The 16,819-nt window shown below is 48.0% G+C and overlaps 1 pseudogene; it reads right to left on the reverse strand.

Annotated features, from left to right (window-relative positions):
- Positions 1-16,819, reverse strand: part of LOC105507314 — a 47,726-nt pseudogene that overhangs the window by 7,680 nt on the left and 23,227 nt on the right.

The following is a 16,819-nucleotide window of genomic DNA, read 5'->3' on the forward strand; positions in this document are numbered from 1 at the left end:
TTCTTCTTCTTCTTCTTCTTCTTTCTTCTTCTTCTTCTTCTTCTTCTTTTTTGGTTTGTTTTTGTTTTCGTTTTTGAGATAGGGTCTCACTCCAGTTGCCCAGGCTAGAGAGAAGTGACGCAATCTCAACTCACTGCAGCCTCGACCTCTTGAGCTCAGGTGATTCTCCTCCTCAGCCTCCCAAGTAGCTGGGATTGCAGGATGCGCCATGATGGCCTGGCTCATTTTTGTATTTTTAATAGAGACAGGGGTTTCACCATGTTGGCCAGGCAGGTCTCGAACTCCTGACCTCAAGTGATCCACCCATTCGGCCTCCCAAAGTGTTGTGATTACAGGCATGAGCCACTGCACCTGGCCTAATTTCTATTATTTATAAATTGCCCAGTCTCAGGTATTTGATTACAGCAGCACAGATGGACTCAGACACCGTGGGCTGTATGAGTGGCCCTTCACTTGGCCTCACATCCTCTATGCGTGCCCACTCCTGCCTTTTCCGCAAACACATTGATTAGGTCCTGCTTTGGGACCCTGACCCTGGGTGTTCTCTCTGCTAGAAATTGCTTCCCACAAATCATCACATGGCTTATTCGAAATGCTACCCCCTCAGAGAGTGCTCCCGGATGATCCTATCTAGACTAGAATAGCAACTCTTATCACCAGCAGTCTCCTAATTCAGTTTCCAGCTCTTCAGCTACCTAGCACTCCTGCCCTTACAGTACCTGATTATTTACTGGCTGGTTGTTTATCTTCCCCCTAGACTATAAGCTCCGAGATGGAAGGGAGAGGGTTCTGATGGCTGCTGCATCCCTAGGGCATGGAGTAATGCCTGGCATGGAACTCCCTGCTCTCCAGGAAGAACGTGCTTCCCATCGTGAGATGCATCAGCACATCTCAGTCTCCAGGCCAGTTCAGTTCTATGGACGACAGGAAAGGGTGAAATGATAAGATCCACACCAGAGACACATAGGTGGATTCAGTGCTTTTGGATTCCCAGAGTCTGTGGCCAGTTCTCTTCACCAGTGGAGTCACAGCCAACCTGGCCAGTAGAGTAGGGAGTGCACCCTACTTTAAGTGCTTTAAGAAAACCTTGCACCCACAAATAGCTCTACCACTAACTAATCTATCACTATCTCTTAAATTTCACCATTAATAATGCAATTTTTTTTTTTTTTTTTTTTTTTTTTGCAGAAAGAAGGGAGAGAACTAAAATTTACTCAGTAGTCAGTAAATCTCAGGCAGCATTCAAGATGATGAGCCATCCCAGTGTGCCTGGTCAGAGGGATTTCCTGGGACTTTCAGAGCTAAAACTAGGATAGTCTTGAACAACTGGCATAGTTGGTCACCCTACTTCGTTTCTTGGTTTAGTTCTCTCATCAGCCATATGTGCATTTTACTTACGAGAAATCCAGGCCTTTAGTCATGCGGCCAGAGTGGCAGAATTGGAGTTAAGACCTCCACGACTCCAAAGTCCGGGTCCTCTCTACCACATTCCCAGGACCCCCTGACCCTCCTTCAGATGCAGTAATTCTGAGATAGCTCTGTGCAGCTCTCCCCCATAAAATGTACTCTTCAGAGCACTCAGATCATGAGATATGCAAAGAAATTGCTGGAAAGGCAGGGACAGATACTTTGCAGGAACAAAAAGGACTTCCAAAGTGTGCACGGCAACTTGGGGTTTGAAAAATCTTTGTTCTAAGGGCCAGAACTTTAGTGTCAACCTGACATTGGGAAGGGGTAAGAACTGATGAAAATAGTCCTAACTGAGAAGCACTTTGAGCTTCTGGGAAAGAGACTGCTACACTGAAGTGGCCAGCTCTAGGCCACGTCACAGGACCTGGGTGGGCATCATTCTTTCTGACGCTTGTCTCCTCTATCCTAGTTATTTGAGATTTCGAAGTAGTCATCTGGTTTATCTTTTCAAGTGTGACCATATAATACACTGTTCAAACAATGGCACTTCCGAGAATGAAAGGGAAACAATTCATAATTAGGCAAGGACAACAGTGGGGAATGGGACTCTGCCCCGGTTAACTGGGATACCTGATCCCCGGGCCAGCTATTCTGATCGTGAGGAACTTAGTTGTGATCTTGCCTTCTAATGCACCAAACAAAGCAGGGAAAGTCCCAGCCCCACGCCATTGCCGTTGGGCTCTTCTGCCTCTCTCTGGTTCTGCCTCACATCCCAGGGTCTAAAGAATACCTTTTCCCCAAAGGTCTAAATACTTCTTTGAGTCATTTCCATCAAATATCAACATAGGAATGCTTATTTCAACTACTCTTTCTTGATCACCACAGAGTTTTCTGAGCACTCACCTTAAACAGGGCCTCTTCTGGGTGCTACAGACATTTTCAAGGGAGAGAGACCTCACCCACCCATCGACAGTGAGCTGGCTGGCTGGTGGGTGAGTCTGTTGGGGGGTGAACCTGCCCCTCCTGACGTTGCCCCTCAGTGACTGACCACAGGCTTTGGAAAAACCTCTTCAGCAGGGTACCACTTACTCTGATCTACTTAAACATCGACTCCCACGCCCTGAGGAGGAGCTGAGCGCGCCACAGCAGCAGAATGCAACTTTGCTGAGATCAAAGTGTGAACCTGCTGAAGCTGTGTGTCTGAAATTACCCAGAAATCGCTTTGTGCTCACCCATAGTGCAGAAGCGATGGTGAGCAAGAGTGCAGACACCATGAAGAACTTGGTGCAGAGATGAATATTGTCTGCAGCTAGTTTTCTCCAGTCCCTGCCAGGACACCCAAACAGTGTCTGCTTCTGCTCTACTGATGCCCTAGGCTCAGCACAGTGCCAACTACATAAGAGGTGCACAGTAAATAGCAGTGAGTCATTGAATGCTCATCTCCATGGACCATGCTGAGCCTGAAGTGGGCTATGTTTGGATCCATGCAATGGACCATGGTTGGAGGGCTCATGGCTTCACGATGAATCCTGGAATGTTAGTTCTTAGAGGATCAAATCCAGTCCCCGTCAGTTTCAGCTGAGAAACTCAGGCGTGGGCCCAGAGAGTTTGAGATCCCTTGTCCAAATGTTGTGAATGCCAGAGGCAACACTGCACTCAGGTGTTCTGCACAGTAACCCTTGCTCCCCTCTCCCTACCACACGTCCCCCAGGCCAGCTGGCCCTTCTGACCAGCACCATCTGTCTGATGTCTCTTTGCCATTACTCGGAGGCCTAACCTCAGCACTGACAGGCTGCTTGACCTGGAGCCTCGCCACTATGTCCTATCCATGCTCCCTGACACCCTTGCTCCCTAGCAAAATGACTCCCTTACTTCTCTGCACGTGATTAATTCTCTCATGCAGCATCTCTTTTCTTTCCCCACTGTATACCTGTTGGCTCAAGATGTGTCTGAATTCCTTACCGTTTTACCAGGAACAGTGTCTTTTTTCATCTTGTCTCTCCAGTGCCTCAATTGCACCTACCACGCATGTCTTATACAAATGCGTGGCTTGCTGTGTGACCATGGCCCAATTGTTCACCGTCTCTGGGCTTTCCCTTGGATTTATAAAATGAACGGGGTACTACTGACTTATTTCACAGAGTGGCTGTGTCCTAATGTATATATTGTTGCATAAATATCTTGGAAATACAGGGGCCAACAACAGCACTTAACAATAAATGCTGTGTGCTGAGAGCAAGTGTTAGAGAACTTGAAAGGAGGCTCTTCTCTCTGCGATGAAAGAAACAGAAGGTGGCTCTGCAGAGCCCCTCAGATGATGCACGCTGTGGACCTGAGCACCGAGCCTGGGTGGGGGAGGAAGGAACTTAGGAGAGGTGTGAGGGCAGGGGCGTCTTGTGGAGAGGGCTCGACCAAACCCTGACCCTCCTCTTTGTAGAGCCCCCGGGCTCATCTGCAGGGTCTGTGCAGGCCGCCTGCCCCCTGCGCCAGCGGGTGAGGGGGACAGCCTCCCCTTCCCAGCAGGACCCTCAGCCCTGCAGAGGGAGCTGGGAGCTGGCTGCTTTTAATTAGAGCTGCTTCTTTCCTGTTTTCCTTCGCGGCTGGTGTCTGAGCTTCCCTCACCCTCTGCTGATTCCCCCAAGCAATTTTTTAAGCATCCAAACTGTCTGGGATAAGAAAGGAGAAAGCTATCATTATGTGTGTGAGCCGTGCGGTGGCTTCCGCTGGCTTCCCAGACATTTGGAGATGGTCAAAGGGGTGGCTCTGCTGTCTGGACATGGCCTGAGGAAGCCCGGTGCCAGCTTTCTGCTTCCTATGCCACCAGCTCTGCTTATGTATATATTGAGTACCTACTGTGTGCCAGGCCCCCAGATGAGCAAACATAGCCTCAGCCCGAAAAGCTGAGAACTACTGTCATGGCTGTCTTAGATCTAGAGCCATAACGGTGATCACCAGCACGCTGACAGAGGTGTGAACGGAGCACCCCAGGCATGGAGCAGGAATGAGAATGACTGGCATGATGGGTTGCACCAATGAGAACCTCACAAGGAGAACACAGCCCCAGTCTGGCTCCCAGTCCCTTTAGAACTCACTCTCATGCATGGCTTGTGGAGCCCACATTCATTCGAAATGCAAGAGGTTCCAGAAGGGCTGTCGGATTTAGCAAAGAAAAATGCAGCATGCACAGTGAGATGCAAACTTCAGATAAACAACATATTATTGTTTAGTGTAAGCATGCGCTAAATATTGCATGGGACCTTCTTTTTATTATAACATTTAAGGTATATTTGCATTAAAAAAAGGATGTGTCATTTATCTGAAATTCACATTTCACTAAGCATCCGGTATTTTATCTGGCAGCTCTCTTCCAAGGTCATCAGAGGGTCCTAGACGGTAGACCAGAAAGTCCATTCTACCCGACACTGGGCTACAGGATATGTATCAGATTTGTGGGGATCAGCCACACTGGGGGAAAGACGGCTGTCTCATGTCAGCAGGGTAGACGAAGAAAGGGTTCTAAAGCGTGATAGCATTCACATTATAGGTACCTGGGCTTGTTTTTGAAGATCAGCAATCAAGGGGAAACGACAGAGACGCTGGAGGAACCTGGTACTCCCAGAAGCTAGTGGCTTGGCCCAAGAAGGAAACGGTGGCTGCCTTTGGGGACCCAGGCAGTAGGCCAGTCATTCCCAGCCCTTTGATACTCTCTTCAAACTGTCATGATCTGTTCGATGCCTGCTCTGGCTCTATCCCAAATACGTGTTATATGGCTTCCATCAGTATTTTTTATTTAGTGCAAGCTTAATTTAATCTGAGAGTGGTTTAAGAATACACGTACTTCTCAGCCCATCAAAAGAAGACGATTAAGAATCTCTGTGCTAGAAACTAGAAAGTTCTAGGAGATCACAGGAATGGGATCTCCTGAAGGAGAGGCAGGAATGGGAACTGAGATGAAGAGGGCAAAGACTTAGCCACCGAGGGTCCATTTTTGGAGGAAGTGGCTGAGTGAAGTCTGGGAAAAAAAAAAAAAAAGACAACCAGACAACCTGAAAACCAGCTGAGCAGGAAGCAAGGAGAGGGCCCAGGCATTAGCCCGGCCCTGGGGGCAGCCCAGACACACCCTGGCATTTCTCAGGAGGAAGAAGGCACAGCCTGCTGTTACTTACAAGGCTGTTGAGAATTTTGAGGATCTCTTCCAGGTTCTCGCTTATGTAAATTCTAATTCACAGTGCCCTGGGCCCACACGTCTCGTAAACCAGGCCTGATATTGCAAACCCTCTCCATTCACGGAGCGTTTCAGCTTTGCCTTTGTTCTCCTCTCCAATTTCCCACGTCACAAACTTAGATCTAAAGCTTTGCACGTGGTTGATAGGAAAGTGTCGTTTGCGCAGTTCTAAGAGGCTGTCTTCCTTCTTCCCCCAACCCGCACAGCTCTGGTTTCGTCTTGGATATCAATTATTGGCTTTTACATAAGAAGGCTAATGCATTTTCAAAGCAGGCAGATCACTCTCCCGTGTTTTGACAGTTTGGCTTTAGTTGAAATATAATTAAACTTTTTGAAAACAAGAACTTTGAAACTCGGTCTTCACACTGTTTGCAGTTTTTTTTTCCCCCTCGCGCATTCAGTTTTTACTTGCTGCGGCACAATTGATTCGGCCTTCACTTTCTGCGCTCAAAACAAACGCTGGTTTCAGGCATTCTGCTCTCCCAGCACTGCATGGCTGAGGGTGGAAAAAAGAACATCTGAAACAGGCCGGGCTTTTGATGATACCTCCTTATGACAGACACATCGAAAACCACGGACGGTGAGTCACCCACATTCTGTGCATACCCTCTCTGAGGGGCAGGAAGTGTGGCTATTTTAAACCCTGAGGCAATGAGAAGTTTTTAGATGCATCCTAAGGCACTCTGGCCAGCGCCCTGCATGCACTCGGGGGCCTTCCTAAGTGTGGCCCCAGGACATCTGTAGCCCTGAGGCGACACACCCAGCCTTCTGCCAGCCTCTCTTTGTTTATTCTGCTTGTCCTGGTTTTGCGTTTACATGAGCAAGCCGAGTCTAAAAAACACAGAGCTACAGAATTTATAAAGTCAACAAAAACTTAAAAAAAAAAAAGAAAAAAACACCACCACCACCAACAATCGCAGCCTGGCGGTTGGTGGGGGTGGGTGGGGGCAAACAGATGGTGCCACAAGATGTCCTCGGGCGGCTCGCTGGGGACCAAGCCTTGTGGTTCTGTGGCCAAAAATAAATAAATAAGTCAGGGCCCGGCAAAAGTGCTTTCACTTCTAACCCAAGTCACTAGCTGTGGGTAGTGAGTCCTCTTACACCTCGTTCTCCATCTCCAAAGGCTAAACAAACAACTAGGAAAAAAAAAAGAGAGAGAGAGAGAGAAGGAATTGACCTGACACGAAATGGCTTTAGATGAAAGATATATATATATATACACACACACATATATATATATAAAGAGTGGCGAGGGGACTTGAGGAAAATGAGCCAGATGTCACCACGAAAGCAGTTATAAATCCTGACCTTGTTTGGTAAAGGGAGCAGGCTCAGCCAGGATGTGAGACATCTCCAGGCACTGGGAGCTTCTGAGGATGGTAAACCCCCAGGCCAAGGCAGCAAAAATGGCCTAGAACCCATCACTGCGCGGGGGAGCATCCGGCTTCCTTGATGTTGGGGAAGCCTTTCCAGATCACTGGCTGCTGATAGAACCAGCGGGCAATGTGGCAGGGCCTGGGATTCAGGCAAGACTCCACTTGGCTGTAATGTTTTTTATCATTATTGCCAGTTTTCTTAAAGAGAATGGAATTGTTTGGGAAATGGAAACCCAGCCTTCAGCATCTTTTAGCACAATGTGTTAAGACTCCTGAACGGGTTGGGAGCTGTATAAGCCACACACGCATCCCAAATAGTATATGCTCTTTCTATTGTTGCAGATGCTAGCAGCCTCGTAACTCTAATGAAACCTAAAGAATTTGTTGGTGGAAGAAAGTCCTGGAGTTTTAGAAAGCAGCTGCAGAAGAGACCAGGCCGCCTGCAGCCTTCCTTTGCCCTTTGCCATGTAACCTAACACATTCCCAGGTTCCAGGGATTAGGGTCTACACATCTTTAGGAGGCATTATTCTGTTGATGGTCAGTGGTATCCTTTGTCTCTGAGTCTCACCAGGCACTGAGACAGTTACCTGTCTGTCACCACAGTTTGTTAGGATGTATGACCAGGCAATAGTTGCTCTATATAGTAGAAATATAGTCAAATAATAGTGTAAATTGATAATACACATTTACTATCTGCCAGGTATAAGAACTTCACTTCATGCGTGTTAACTCTCATTTAAGACTCATGATAGTTCCATGAGGTAGGTACGATTATTAGCTCCACTGTACAGATGAGGGAAAGTACAGGGCGTATCCATGGTAGAGAAAGGTTGGAGACAGGGTTAGAATGCAGGCCTCTGGCCCAGGTTCCAGATTCTTAGCTAATAGGATTAGAAAAATACAGGGGTGCTGCCCGCCAGATACCAAGGAGAAGACACAAAGGCAAAGTGCCTTCCTGGCCCCTTCTTCCCCATCATGCCCCTATGGAGCCAATGGCCCTCTCTGTTATATCAAAGGTCCTGAACAGCAGGGAAAAGTGACTCAGAGAGTTCTGTTTACCCTATAGGCCTTGACACCATCTAAGACGTGGCCACATGAAGTTGAGCTTCCAGCTAAGGGGAGTCAGAAACACACCCTGCCTTGTGTGCTCAGCTTGGACTGTGACAGTACAAGCCCAGTGACAGCTGGTGCCTGGAAACCATCTTGCTGCTGTTTTCTGTGAGTGGAGAGGATCTTCTTTTGCAGATGAGAGGAAACAGTGTCGTCCATTGGAGTGTGTTCCTATGCTTCCAGGGACCCTGGAGTCATCTGCTGGAAGGGGGGCCAGTGAATTCTCCAAGGGGAAGTTGGCTATATGTATTTTTGTGCCCCTCAGTAGTCAAATCCTATGGAAACAAATAAGGCTGGTCTCTGCAGATGGGACCTCCCACCCATGTAGGGTCGGGTTTTTCCCAGAATAACAGAGGGAAGGCAGGGCCAGAAACATGGTTTGAGGGTTGCTCTCCTAGAGACCCTGGACTGCTTCAGGGTTCATCACTTCCTTGGTCCACGATGCAGTGGCTGGGCCCAGTTGGCAAAAGCAGCTCCAAACAAGAGGGCATGAAGAACCAACTCGAAAACTCCTAGGGGCCCCAGGGAAGTAGGACGGAGAGAACCTCAACCACCAAGTTCCGCAAATTTCACAAGTTTATTACAAACCCCAGAAGTGTTGTTGGGTTGCTTAAAAACGATTTAATTTTTGCAATCTCCCAAAGAGAGCGGGTACCCCAAATTAAAACTGATGTTTGAAAAATAATAGCTATGAGGATGAAAAACAGTCCTTCTCATGGGAGGGGAGCAAGGAGGTGCACAGAGAAGCACCCTACTGTCAAAGTTGTAGGGAGCCCTTTCTCGTGATGCATGAGTCGTAGGAGTCTGTTGCCATGATGGGCCCAGTTCCCCTGTTATCTAACCAGAATGGTCACCTTCTTGTGATTCACCTAGAAATCTGATTCTTATCAGAACTCTGAGCAACACAAGGGAGGAGGAGACCTCCTGATGTCATGGAGAAAAGAATGAGCTATGGCATCAGATGGGCCTGGATCTGAATCACAGCTCAGCCACTTATACTTGCTTTGTACCCCTGACAAGTTACTTTAGTTAACTGAGCCTCTATTATCTCAATTGCAAAATGAAGGTGAACAGCACTGAGCTTGCTTGGTTCCGGGGTTGCTGAGATGAGATGATCGTGCTATTAAGCATGAAAACTGGTACCTTGACAATGGTTGCTACTATTACTGTTGCTTTTCATGCCATTATTGCTAGCGTGAATATTATCCTCAAAGTGGCCTTCCTCATACAATTCTCACAAGTCCAGCGGTAAAGGAATTGAGCATATGAAACTTTATACCTGTCAGAGCTCTCTTTGGAGGGTCCAACAGTGGGGTACCAAGGTGGAGCTCCAGTTACAGCACGTACTTCCCCAGGCACAGGGCACCGTCCTTGACAGCTGGCATCACTGCACCTGCAGTATCTGCCCTTTCCCAGAGCCTCTCTCTTACGCTTTTCACGTCACTGGAGAAGCAGCTTGCAGGACCACACCATATTTCACTTTTACAGTGCAAAGCCACAGGTGTCCAAAGGAGAAGCACCTACTCCTATGGTAAGAAGGTGGGCACAGATGCAGCTGCAACTCACCAAGAGTCAAGCTGCCAGCCACACAGCCAGGGACACTGCAATGGGGGAAGGGGCCACAAGGATGTGCCAAAGATATTCCTTTTCAAATGACTTCAGTTGAATGAAATGCTTCTGGTTCATAAGCTGGCCTCGCATTTTATAGGTAAATACGAGCCGGAGGCATTGACAGAGCCCTTTTTGACATATTTCAATTGCATTGATTGTCTGACATCATTCAAGTCACCCATGTTTCCCCAGCACAGGCCACACACACAGGTAGATTCGGTTGTTTGCACAAGGACAGACTCCCCAGCCCTGCAGAAGTCATTGTCTTTTGCTGGGCAGGCCCTGTGGATGGGTTCAGCAGCAGCGACCGGCACACACGGTGGTTAATGGGAGTAAGAGGGAGAGGCCAGTGAAGGTCGGGGCTCGTATGGGAAACCAAGTCATTTCCCACCAGGAACGTTTGGCACACTGACCTCTCACCCAGGCAGCTGATATGATGGCTAAAGGGAACAAGTGACCACACCCACTCCTGAGAGCAACTGCAAATTGCATGTGGCCACGAGGGTCTCTGTAATCTGTTTCTGTTTGCTAAATGCCTCTCTACCGGGGGCAGTTAAGACACCCGGAGAGTGGACAAACTTGGAGGATGTTGCTCAGTTCCAGAAAAGGAAAAAAACATGTTACACGTACATTGGAGGTAAATCAGCCTGACTGGCTCTCGAGAACTTGACGATTTCAAATGTCCACAAATAATTATGCAAAGTGGAGACCAACAGGCAGAGAATCCAAGTAGATAGTGACAATGGTAAACACAGTGCTAGGCACTATTTTAAGAGCTTTTGTATGTTTTAAGAGCTGTTTGGCTGGGCATAGTGGCTCATGCCTATAATCCCTGTACTTTGGAGGCTGAGGTGGGAGGAGTGCTTGAGGCCAGGAGTTCAAGACCAGCCTGGGCAACAGAGTGAGAATCCATCTATATTTTAAAAAGTTTTAAAAATAGCCAGGTATGGTGGCATTCACCTGTAGTCCCAGCTACTCAGGAGGCTGTCCCAGCTACTCAGGAGGCTGAAATAGGAAGATTGCTTGAGCCCAGGAGGTCAAGGCTGCAGTGAGCTAGCATCTCACCACTGCACTCCAGCCTGGATGACAGACTGAGACCCTGTCTCTAAAAACAAACAAACAAACAAACAAACAAAAAGGAGCTTTATGTATATTAAGTGTTTGCATGTAATCCTTATTATATGAAGTATATACTACTATCCCCGTTTATGGGGTAAGTACTATTATTATCCCCATTTCACAGATGAGGAAATCGAGGCAGGCAAAGTCACATCCCCAAGGTCACAGAGCTGGTAAGTGACACAGCTGGGATTTGAACACTCGCTGTCTGGCTTCTGACAAGGGTCTACATGCTTAACCTTGATGCCAAGTTGAATAAATACAGCACATCTTGCCAAGCAAAGAAAGGACTTAAAGATGTTCAAACTCTCCCTTCAGCAGAGGGCAGAGGATGGAAAGCAGCAGATAGCACCAGGTGAACGAGAGGAGGCAGGTTGATAAACCGACTTCCCTCCCAGAAAACCCCTTCTGTCTTAGAGGACCCTGTAAAACCTTCTTACTTCACCAAAATGCATCTCACAACTGTTGGAAAAACAGAGCCACCCTATCCTGTTCCCCCAAACACTGTCCCCAAGCCTATTACGCAAGTGCCTATTACAGCGAGTTGTGGACGTCTCTTTTGTGGTCATGGTTTTTAACTGCAAATGAAAGAAGAAACCCACGTCAGGAAGCGCGCATCTTACCAATCCCACATTTGGGGGTGCAGGAGACCCCGAAATGTGGGCTGAGTCTTTGGAAAGAGTGGAACTCTCTGTGTGGGGCCGGGAGGCTACTGCTGGGAAGGATGAGGTGTGGTAAGGGCTGAGACAACCCCAAGACAATCTGGGGGAAAATCCTGGCAGGGGAAGGAAGGGAAGTGAGCCATTAGGGGTGACCCTGGCTCCGGAAGTTGAATCTCTCCCTGAAGAAGGACAGAGTGGCCACACATGGTTACTGGGATCCAGCCTCTAACTCACGGAACAATTGTGAGAAAATGCCCAGGGGCAGTTCCCTGTGCTCTCAGAGGCCCTCTTCCAGCACAAGGCCAGCACAACAGCCAGTCACCCTTCAGAAGGTGCTATTTTGTCCCAGGCCTGACTAGGTGAGCCAGTCGTTACTCACACAAAACCCGCTGAGGGCATCCCCTGAAATTCCCGTGGGCTCCCTGACCTCTCACACCCAGCTGTGTGTCTTGATTTGAGACGGTGAGCACCTCAGGGACAGGGCACACAGGGAAGCATCTGGGCCCCTGGGGACTCCAACAATGCTTCGAGCTGACACCAGAGGAGGAGAGGGGCAGCCCGGGGCGGGGCGGGAGGTGGGGTGGGGCAGAGAGCAGGCACCTTCTTTGGATTCCCAGCTCTGCAATTTGCAGACTGAGAGCATCAGCACAGCACCCTTCCTCAGAAAAATGATTGTAAGACCTACCCCACTGAATGTGGTGGCTTTAACGGGAGACATTTGTACATTTATTTACCGAATCTTGAGAACTCACTGTATGTTGAGCCCTGGAAGTGCAAGGTTTTGAGATCAGAAGAGCACCACATTGGCTGGAGGGAAGAGGTGGTCTTATCTCAAGAAGCAGAGCTCCTGGGGGTGAAGAGTAGACAGGGGAGAGGCCAGGAGGGCCTGCCGTCCTCCAGGGACATGTGCCCAGGCAGCAAGAAGCGCAGGAACTGAGGGGCTCCCACATCACTGGGGCGCCAGGTAGCTTCTGCCTGCAGGGACCACTGCTTGCCGCGCCTTCAGGTAACTTACGTGCTGTCAGCCCCTGAGATCCCAGATTGCGCTGGAAGAAATAAAAATATTTCAGTAGAAAACATAGGTCTTTGACATATTTTGAGATGGTTGTTCAGAGAGCCAGCAAACAGAAGGTTCCCTGAAGAGCTGTCTTTTGTGGGGGAGATTTGCATCTGCAGAGATGCAACCAGGCCTTGTCTAAGACCCTCCCTTGTCCAGATCTAGGAAAGATTAACTGAGAGTCTGACATGTTTAAAGGTCTAAAAAAGGATTAACCCTGTAATCCCAGCACTCTGGGAGGCCAAGACGGGCAGATCATCTGAGGTCAAGAGTTTGAGACCAACACGGCCAACATGGTGAAACCCATTTCTACTAAAAATAGAAAAATTAGCCGGGCGTGGTGGCGCATGCCCGTAGTCTCAGCTACTCAGGAGGCTGAGGCAAGAGAATCGCTGGAACCTGGGAGGCGGAGGTTACAGTGAGCTGAGATTGCACTACTGCACTCCAACCTGGGCGACAGTGCAAGTCTCCATCTCAAAAAAAAAAAAAAAAGAAAAAGAAAAAGAATTATCATCTATTCTCTTTGAGGGCTGCTATCTGTGGGATTTCATCTGCATAACAAGATCACCTTTGTTAGCCAGGACTCCTCTTCTTCCCCTCAATAATCTGTCTTGCCACCATAACCTGCTGTTCCACCATAGCCTGGTATGGGCCATGCTCTGAGCCCCCATTCTCTCTGTAACTGTAAAATGGGATGTGAGCTTCTATACCTCGATGCAGATGGTGGGGTAATCACTCCACGGTTCTCCCCCATGTGCATATTGATCTGTATGCCTTTATTCCAATTAATCTCCTTTTGTGAGTTGATTTTTCAGCAAACCTTCAGAGGAAGAAGGGGATGCTGTTTCTTTGTTCCCTACAGCACACTGTCCCTCAGAGCACCCCCTGAACCTGCCTGGGTAAGACCGGTGTGTGGAGAGGGGAGAAATCTGGTACACAGTCTCATTCAGCGCCTGTCCCTCCAGCCTCAGCCACCAGCCCCAGAGAGGCTCAGGCCACCAGGGGATGCATACCTGAGAGCTGCCTCCAGGGCGGCATCCATGTTCCCTATACCCCTGAGATGGCTCACCAGGGAGCCCATGGCTGAAATCTGAAGACAATCAGGTCTGAAGACTTCCTGCTTTCCTGGAACACCACCCAGAGATGGCCACGTCCTCAGATTCTGCATCAGACTGAAGGAAGCTCAAGGATGTTGGTGATTCCAGCGCTGGCAAAGAGCATGGCTTATTCCAGGCATCTTTCCCCACTTCACAGTGGCCAGCGAGACACCTTGCATGTGGCTCGCCAGAAGAAGCCACCCTTTCTCTAGAGGCAATACCCACACCTGGAACACATCTCCGTCCCAAGGAGCTTGCAGTGCCTTCACAGGAGGGTGTGTGGCTGCCAAAGGGTACCAGGCTGGACTCTGAAGCACCCTGCTGTCCTCAGGCCAAGACCACTTTCCAGCACAATGAAGCTAGAACTAGGCTCTGAAAATGTCACATCAACCCTTTGCATGAAATCAGAAGGCTGAGCCCCTCGTCTTCACAACTCATTGGCTTTATGACTTTGGAAGAAGCGCTGAACGTCTTGGTGTCTCCAATTCATCATCCATAAAAGGAGTATCATAACACTGTACTTGCAGGGATCAAAACAGAGTCCCAGGCATGAAAATACTGTGAATTACAAGAGCTATGAATGTCCATTGCTAGTAGTCGTATGTGAACCACCTTGAAGGAAGAAGGATTTACAGTCCTGAATTCCTGGACTCTGAGCTGGTGTTCGTGTTTTCCAGCTAGCCCATGATGACATGTTCACTTATGACCATTTGGTCTCTCAAAATGAACTCCCATCTGGAATCCAAGACCATGGCTGGCCTGAACCCTGGACCCACATCACACTTCCAAGAAGGAAGCTAGAGTGGGCCCTAGGGAACAGCCTGTGTCAGGACAGTCACTTTAAACACCCCTGCTCTCTACATTTACAACCTGGAAAGACTTAGTCGAAACCTAAAATGAACTGAACCTTGGCCCGTGGATGTTTCCAAATAAATTGAAACCCTCGTCCACACCATTAGTGCAGTACTTCTGCAACCTAGTGATGCTTACCCACCGTGACTCCTCGTGTCAGTACACCCCGGGATGTGCGGAGGCATTTAAAGGGCTTGTGACCTTGAGCTGGCTGGTGACATTTTGGAACCTATGGTGCCAGCCACCATTAGGGAAATCCTAAACTGATTCATTGGCTCTTCTAGGTAAAGGTTTCAAGAAGACAAGATCTTCTTGGTAGGAATCTAAGAGAAGAGGCATCCTGGTTGTGTTGGAAAGAACGTGGTCTTTGGAGCCAGACAAATCTTGATTTAGTATGGACTCCAGAATGCCTGTGTAGACAGAGTTTGGGGCAGCAATAATCTCAATGAAAGGGAAATGGCAGGGGAGCACATATTGAAGCTTCATTTTTACCTTCTACAGGCTTTTCCGACTTAGATTGTGTGTTTATTGGAATAATTGTGGAGAAGGGGGCTGCTAGAGATGACAGTTACAATGAAAGCCTCCCAAACCACCCCTTGATAATGTCACTGTCTGGATTCAAATTCAGCAGCTCCCACTTACTATGTGACCTTGGGCGAGTCACTTAGCATCTCTGAGCTACTGTTTTCTTATTTGTAAAATGAGAAGAATAATTCCACTCTGGCAGGGTTTTTATGGGGGATTACATTAGATAACATATGGGAAAGGGCTTAGCACAATGCAAGCATATAATAGGCTCTCAACATATGGAAGTTTCTTCCCTTCTTTCCATTGCTGGTCCCCAGATGTCGCAGGATCCTGATGAAATATCCAGATGAGGACTGATATCCAGAAAGTTTTTTTTTTTTTTTAAGTTAGATTTTTGTGGGGGTTTGCCTTTGGATTTTGGTGACCACCATTAAGTGCATTTCAAGGGAGCACCACATCTGCCCTGCACATTGTGAGCCCAGAATATCACACAGCTGGCCTACTTGAAAGAGAGTCTTCACAGGCTGAACTACACAGGCAGCACCAGTCCTGAGGATGAAAAAGCCACCATAGCAAATGAATTAGGCCCGTGGTTTTCCTAACGTCTAGAGGCAGCAGAATCTTCCTGCAGTGGGATTTTTTTAATGGTTTTTTCTCCTGGTTTTTGTGTTGTGTGTGTGGTTTTTTTTTTTTTTTTTCCTTTCTCACTGAACTCCTAGAGTCTGGACAAGACACAGGATGATAGAATAGAAGGAAAAAGAAGGAGATATTATAAGTACATGCCCCAGTACCAAGTTCTTTGCAAGGAATCTCTGGAGACTCCTCATGGAACTCATGGGGTTGGCAGAAAACTACTGACTTTGCATGGCCAACACTTGCTCACTGGTTCATTCATTCTTTCAGGAAGCATTTGCTGAGGGAGGCTGACAACTCCCTGGGAGATGTTAATACATGACGTAGTCCCAGTCTCTGCATTCTAATGAGTTGTTCCAAATAACAAGTGTTGGGACTCAGAAAACAATACTCCAAAAGGAAGGCTTAGCCTCAGAGGCAAAATTTTTCTCTGATCTTCTCCTGCCCTCCTATCTCTTGCCCCTCATTCTCCCCGAGGCCAGCAATAGAAACCAGAATCCTTCTTCCCCAAGGCGGGTATAAAAACCAGAACCCCTTTTCCCCAAAGCCAGCCATAAAACCTAAAATATGACTCTAGCTTTCCTTCCACCTTTCTGTGTAAAAACTGGCTGTAAAGAACTCATCTGACCTATCTTGTTTGACTGTAGGTCATAAGACCCCCATTCCAGAAAGGGTCCTGTCCCATACCCAGAAGGAAGGAATGCTGCATGAATGCCAGGAAGAATCTAGGCAGACAGGCCTTGCTGGGCTTCCCACTAAGTCTAGCATTCCATCAGACCCTTTTGTCCAGTCATATTTCTACATGACCGTCCATACTTTCTTGAACCTAAGAGTAAAAGTGCACAATTTCCCCTCTATCTTTGGGTCTTCATTCTGAAGACTCCTGTGTATATACGTTAAATAAATGTGTATGCCTTTTCTCCTATTCATCAATCTACTTCATGTCAGTGATTTTTCAGTGAACCTTTGGGGGACAATGCTGGCTCAATTAGAAACAGAAATTTGCAGGCCAGGCACAGTGGCTCACTCCTGGAATCCCAGCACTTTGGGAGGCCGAGGTGGTGGATCACCTGAAGTCAGGAGTTTGAGACCAGCCTGGCCAACATGGTGAAACCCCGTCTCTACTAAAAATACAAAA

Source organism: Colobus angolensis, unplaced genomic scaffold, assembly GCF_000951035.1.
Source record: "Colobus angolensis palliatus isolate OR3802 unplaced genomic scaffold, Cang.pa_1.0 Scaffold148, whole genome shotgun sequence".
NCBI classification, from domain to species: domain Eukaryota; kingdom Metazoa; phylum Chordata; class Mammalia; order Primates; family Cercopithecidae; genus Colobus; species Colobus angolensis.